The sequence below is a fragment of the Liolophura sinensis genome, chromosome 1 (genome assembly GCF_032854445.1).
Source record: "Liolophura sinensis isolate JHLJ2023 chromosome 1, CUHK_Ljap_v2, whole genome shotgun sequence".
Classification (NCBI taxonomy): Eukaryota; Metazoa; Mollusca; class Polyplacophora; order Chitonida; family Chitonidae; genus Liolophura; species Liolophura sinensis.
The window spans coordinates 20,409,621-20,416,465 of NC_088295.1; positions in this window are offsets into that span (position 1 = coordinate 20,409,621).

Below are 6,845 nucleotides of genomic sequence, written 5' to 3' on the forward strand. Positions count from 1 at the left end.
GTCGGATATGTTTCAAACAAATAAACTGTCTCGATTGATATGTAATGGTTCAAGGAAAAGGAAAAAAATCAGTTCTTCTTCCTTGTCCACTCTTCCCAGCAAACTCTTCGTAATCCAGAACTTAAAATGGGTTAATGAGAAAACATGGGTTATTTGTGTATTTCTTTATTTATTTATTTGATTGGTGTTTTAAGCCGTGATACTTTTTCGACGGCGGCCAGCATTCTGGTGGAAGAAAACAGGACAGAGTCCGGCGAAAACCCAATATCATCCGCAGGTTGTTTCAAGGCCTTCCCACGTCCGGTCGAGAGGAAGACAGCATGAGCTGGACATGAACGAAGGCCCCAGTTATATGTGTAGGCCTATAGCCAGTCTTACCAATGTGTTTCCCATGTAATGGTATTGATAAGTTCCACAGCTTGGCTTTGCTAGTCAACAAATCAGTATGCACTTAGAGGGGATTCCCTTAATGATGCAATTTGTGGGCTTGTGAAAACCAGGGAAAGATAAAAACCAGTTAAAGCAATTAGAATGTGGAAAAAATGTACAGCAAATTATTAGGATTTTATGGATGACTTATTGGGCAAAAAATCATTCAATCAGGTTTTCTTTTTTCATTTTTTTTGTAGCAAAACCGTAACAAACCAAACGTAGAATGTTCATATATAGATCATTTCAGATAGTGGACATGGTTTCATGCATATACGAGAAGTTCTTATATAATTATATGTATATCACAATCGGAACAAGATAACAATCAACAGGCAGTCTTGACTTAATGTCAGAAATTAGGGGGGGGCGGGGGGGAAACAGACATGTTCTTGCGTCATGCTTTAACGACTTTCAGGTTTATTTATAGCGGAAACAACAAAAAAAGCTAAGGAGTTGAACATAACGATAAATCTGGTTTATTATTGTCTGAAGTTCTCACGACAAGTGAAGCAAAAATGACTTGGGAGGTCTTTGTAAAACCGATCGTAAATCTGACGTAAAGTTACGGCCATCTCAAGAATATAGTAATGGTACACGATATTATGGCAGTCAGTCAGTGGAGCCTGCTTTAAGGGACACCTCCAGGTGTTGAACCCTTGCCTCTTGTGTCCTCGAGATTAAAAGTAAAGCGCTTTAAACCTATCAGCCACCACCCTCCAACAGTTTACCCAGTCGAGAACGTCTCCTTCCCCTATTAGCGGATTAGTCTCGGATACGTCACATTTAAACGTAATGTAGCTGCCTATATATTATCCCCATCTTTAACCGGCACTATCTATGTACTATGTAAGAAAGACAGTTGAAAAAAATTAACAAAATAGAAGAAATGGTTGAGTTCTTCACAGCCTATACACAGTGATTTTGTAACGTTTTCTGTGCGCTGAATCTTTGCAGCAAATTGTTCTGTCGGTCTGTAGGTCTAATTTTCTCATTCTATCTTTTAACATGAGCCATACACACACTTAGCGAGAGACACCAAGACAACATGATACTCTACTTGTTAAAGTATGTCGAATTTACACCTGTTTCTCTTGGGGGTGACAGTTTTAGTTCTTCATATAGACTATTGCAATGAAAGATTCGGTCTGAGATTGTTCCTGTAAGAACGATCTGGGAGGAATCTGCTTCTAAAAATGGACATCTGAGAAGCAAGTCATCAACAAGCATTGTAACGAATGTTATGTACTGCTAGTTTCGCAATATATATGCAACCCCAGTATAACGGCATGGGAGATACCAATCATGGCACGCATAATATTTAGTTCAAGTACAAAAAATGCATGGGATTATCTGAAATAGTAAATACTACGTCATGGAGAGTAAAAACAGAGCCAGGAGGACAGTATGCGGCAATAGTGGTCACGTAGTTCATGAAATCCGGCTTCAAAAGTCACCCCGGCAGTAAAAACCTGCGCCACATCTATTTAAATCTACAATTTCCCACACTACAGGCAATTTTAAGGAAAATACGTTTCTGAGCCATCTGCCAATTGCAGGCTTTTGGATCCAGGTTCGTCTTTAGAGCATTCAATATCATCCAAAGTCCTGCATAACATTTTCCGCTTAACTTGCTAAATGACAGACATCCCGACAGACAGAGATCCAGACAAAAATATAATACATAACCTTCTTAAAACAATTCATTTGCCTTGGTCAGATTTCAGGTATCAGAGGAGAAAATCTGCGTGGTCCCGAGGCCACACTCTTCACCATGAACCAGACAAAACCTTTTGATCTACTGCGCGAGAGTTGGTTTCGAACACACGACCCGGACCCAGGAAATTTTGACATAAGCCATTTGTCTTCGGACAGCTACTGGGTGAGAAACTGACCGAAAATTGTAACTTCGCGAGGGAAAAAAGACGATTGTTAATAAAAAATGTGCAATTCAGCGTAAAGTTAGCTCGACAAACATATAGGCGTCAAAGAAATGTAAGTCCTTTGAAAATAATCAAAATGGTCGTATTCTGATAACGCAAGGCAACGAGTCTTAGTCTCTGTGATTTACAGACATCATTTGTGTATCCAGATGTGTGTTTAGTGACTGACACGATATAGGGAGGAACCCTCGTGAACTGACAGCCCAGTTCATGGTGGTCGGTTAGGTTCACCATTATACTCAGGTATAGCCGCATAGCGCGTTGCTCTCTTCGGTCTTCGCTTTCTCTTTGCAAATTCAAGAAGGTCACTGTGTAAGAATATAGTGACAACAAGCTTTCGTCCATCAACATATTGCATTCAAGGTAATGAGACATCAGGTTGATAACGATAATTTATACACTTCTATAAGGATAAAAGAACGATAAATATGTTAGCCTATTCAAACTAAGTGATACTCCTTATCCTTAAATTCAAATAAGCCTCCCTTATTTATTTGCGCATCGATATTTGTTTTGCTATGATGAATCCGTTTGATCCGGTAGTGAACATCTATGCCAATCAATGCTCATCACCTTATCAGACAGCCTGCTCGTCTCGCGCTGACTCCAGAAATCCATGTAAACAAACTTCGCAGAATATTTACACGAGATCGTCTTATCTTTGAATTAGTCAAATAAACATTTATCTATGCAATAGTTCTGTTTCCTATAATATTTGTGTCTGGGAGTCTTAAGCCGAGAAAGACTGCTGTCCCACATAAATACCACCATCAGATCCTGACCAGTATGTTTTCAACAAATTACTATATACTTTTGGTTTATTCTCCAGTAAAGCGTTCTTCCCACGGCAGCCATCCGAGCATTCATCCCAACCAACACTGACACTTGTTGGACATGGTACGACTTTAAATAGCAACAGATTCCTCAGATTTGAAAACCATTGTGTATACTTGTAAGAGATTTGGAAACCATTGTGTATGCTTGTAAGAGATTTGAAAACCATTGTGTATGCTTGTAAGAGATTTGAAAACCATTGTGTACACTTGTAAGAGTGGGATGTCAGCTTATATCCGCCATTATGAAAGATACAATTGGCTCTGTATAATTCGGCGTTAAAAACGCCACACTAATCTCTTGTTATGTTTGAAGCAAGCTATCCGTATGAGAGTATCAAAACAATACACTGACGGGACCCGATGTGGCCGTACAATTTAATTGGGTTTTATTTACTTCAATTACTTCTGATCTTGAACTCACAGCAACTGCTGAGAGGGTACTGGGTCATTCTGCTGAGCTAGCGCGCTAACCATTCGGCCACGGATGCCATTCAGTATGATTGTGTTTAACTGATGAACACACGAGGTGTTGGTTCAACCCCATCCCGAGACAGTGCCCTTCAAAATTGTCATGCATCCATACAATGCTCTCGGGACATCAATAGTTCAGTGGTGTTAGGTGGCGGTGCATGGTGTCGTGTGCATGGGTCAATGCATTACATGTTAGTTTCTGCCAAAGCCTTTTATTATTTACATTCCGGTTTCCCTTTCCCCCAAAATTGACTGCCGATATATCATTGAGTACGAATCATTCAATTGTTTAATCAAGTGTAACTGAATATCTGAGTTGAAAGCGTTGTCATCCTCGCTATCCGGGCTAGAGGGATCAATGGTTCAAATCCCCAGCAATGGTACCTCCGGCCTTGGGAGAATTTACCTTTAGTCTAGTGGTACAAGCGTGCATGGACTCCAAACCCAGAGATCGCTAGTTCAGATTCCCAGATTTTAACGCCTGTCACACAAGGAAGCTATCAACGAGTCAGTCAACCAGTTTATCAATGCATGCATACCATGCTTATTACTAATTATCTACTAGTATATAGTCCGTCTTTATATACTCACATACTCACAATGGTAATGAAAGGCAAATTATCAGCATCGATTACCTTAATGTATATGGTTGTAGTTGTAACCATTACCCACCCCAGTCTTTAAGTTTACTGCCAGTCAACTTACAATTCTCTGCGAAAGGAAATCCAAACTTCATGTATGAAAACATTACACTATTTAATTTCCTGCTGAACGTGCAATGAGTCCTGTAGTCAATGAGAAACGAAGGAACCGACAAGAATTTATGGATGAAATCATAATATACTTTCTGCACGCACATCTCTTTGGCAGCTGGGTTGATGAAGAACTTGCTGGCTCTGGGAACATCTTGTATGCTTACGTTTTAACGTACACTTTTACTGGGCAGTGAGTACACCGGTCTAAACTGTCACATGAAAACTTCAAACTGCATTATCTTTGTGAGTGATCAATCACAAACATGAAAGGTCTGCCGATAGGCTTGCCGCTTACCAAGTTTATTTGACCTCCCACCGGAATTCGCCCCACCACGTAATCATCGGACCAGTATATATATACAAAGCTCAAGCCGGTATCAGACGCAAAGGCATCGAATAAATATAGAAACTCTTATAATAGATAAAGCTTTTTTCACGATAAGTCTGTTCCATGCATTTGTAAACCAGCTAAGCTTTGTAATGCTATAAACGAAAGCTATATATACTGTAAACCATTAAAGCACTTTTCAGTACCATTTGTATATAACTATAAATCGATGGTGTTAAATTATGCTATCGTATGGTGTATATCTCTGCACAGAGGATCAAATGGCTACACGAGGCATATAGGCTCTCTACAACTTATACATTTACAGTTCTTTCATAAATGCAGCGCATATGTAAGGGTTGGTTTTGAAATCATATGCAAAGCGAAAACGCAACGCAGGAGTGTGCCATCCACTGGAGACAACGCCAAAAGCGCACCATCCACTGGAGACAACGCACGAAAACGTCATCCACTGGAGACAACTCACGAAAACGCCATCCACTAAACAAGGCAGGGGTGCGCTATCCACTGGAGACAACGCCAAGGGCGCACCATCCACTGGAGACAACACAAGAAAACGCCATCCACTGGAGACAACGCACGAAAACGCCATCCACTGGAAACAAGGCAGGGGTGCGCTATCCACCGGAGACAACACAAGAGGGTGCCATCCACTGGAGACAACGCCAAGAGCGCACCATCCACTGGAGACAACGCAAAACACCATACACTGAAGACAAAGCAAGAGCGCATTATCCACTGAAGACAACACAAGAGAGCACCATCCATTGAAGACAATGCAAGAGAGTGCCATCCACGGAAGACAACACAAGAGAGTGCCATCCACTGAAAAAAAAAACGCAAGAGAGTGCCATCCACGAAAGACAACTTGAGAGAGTGCCATTCACGGAAGACAACGCAAGAGAGTGCCATCCATTGAAGACAACGCAAGAGAGCGCAAGATCATAATCATCATAACCAGTCTCAGTCATAAACTGATTTGTTGGACGTTCATGAACATGCATAAACACTAAGCACGCCTCTATAAGCACGATAGCAGGAAAGGAAAGACTGCTGTTTACTTCCACAAAGATTCAAAGAATATATGTCAACCCATCGGGTATACAGTTGAGAAACAATCACAATATTTGATAACATGTATCAACAGGAAAAAATTTCACGACATGTCTTCTTTGCCTGGTCTCAATGGAAAAGTATATCTACTTCTCTTTCTTATATACGCACATAATTATACTGTTATGTACACCGGTACTTCTTTGTGTATGGAAATTAATGTTGGCTTTTTTAGCAAGAGCGGTGAGATTAAGACACATCATGCGGCGTCATTTATGGGTTGACGGCTATAATTAAACTATCAGGCTTACGCAGGGTAAACACCTTAAGCAATAAAAGAATATGAACAGGGAAAGTTACAGTCTAATTTTATGGTGGCTGATAGCGGCGATTTTTTACCTTCCACGCGCGGTCGCGGAGGTCGCGGAAGGCGTGGATGTGGCGGAAGGCTGACGTCATAATTATTCTAAAGTATGGTGCATGCTGGACAGTGGGGGTGGAGAGTAATTTGTTTTACCATGGCTGCACCAACAAGCGGTTAGAACAAACTCCTCGTACAAACAAAGAACAAACAAAGCACAACCTACAGTACTGTCTCTGCGAAAAGACCACATCGCTTTAATTTCCAAATATCCATTTCTAAATCTATACTGCCGTGAGATCATATACTACAGGAGATAAAATAAATTGATTTATAAAGATTATATTACACTAAATATGATCGAGGAAGGCACGGATGGCGCGTTTCGGCGCGTTCCGCGACCTCCGCGCCTTCGGCGTGTTCGCGCCCCCAAAAATGGACGCTATCAGCCACCATACAGTTTAACCCTTGTCCTGTCTTATCAGTTTTGTAACCCTGCCTAGAGAGCTATACGATAGATACGGTTGAGCACTCTGAAGACGACTTGCCCACCTGGAGCCCTGGACACATTACCAGTGCATATGTAAGCCAGTCTGATATCCTATCTCCGCCATCTTCATCCTGTTAACGCAATTATACCCACATTAA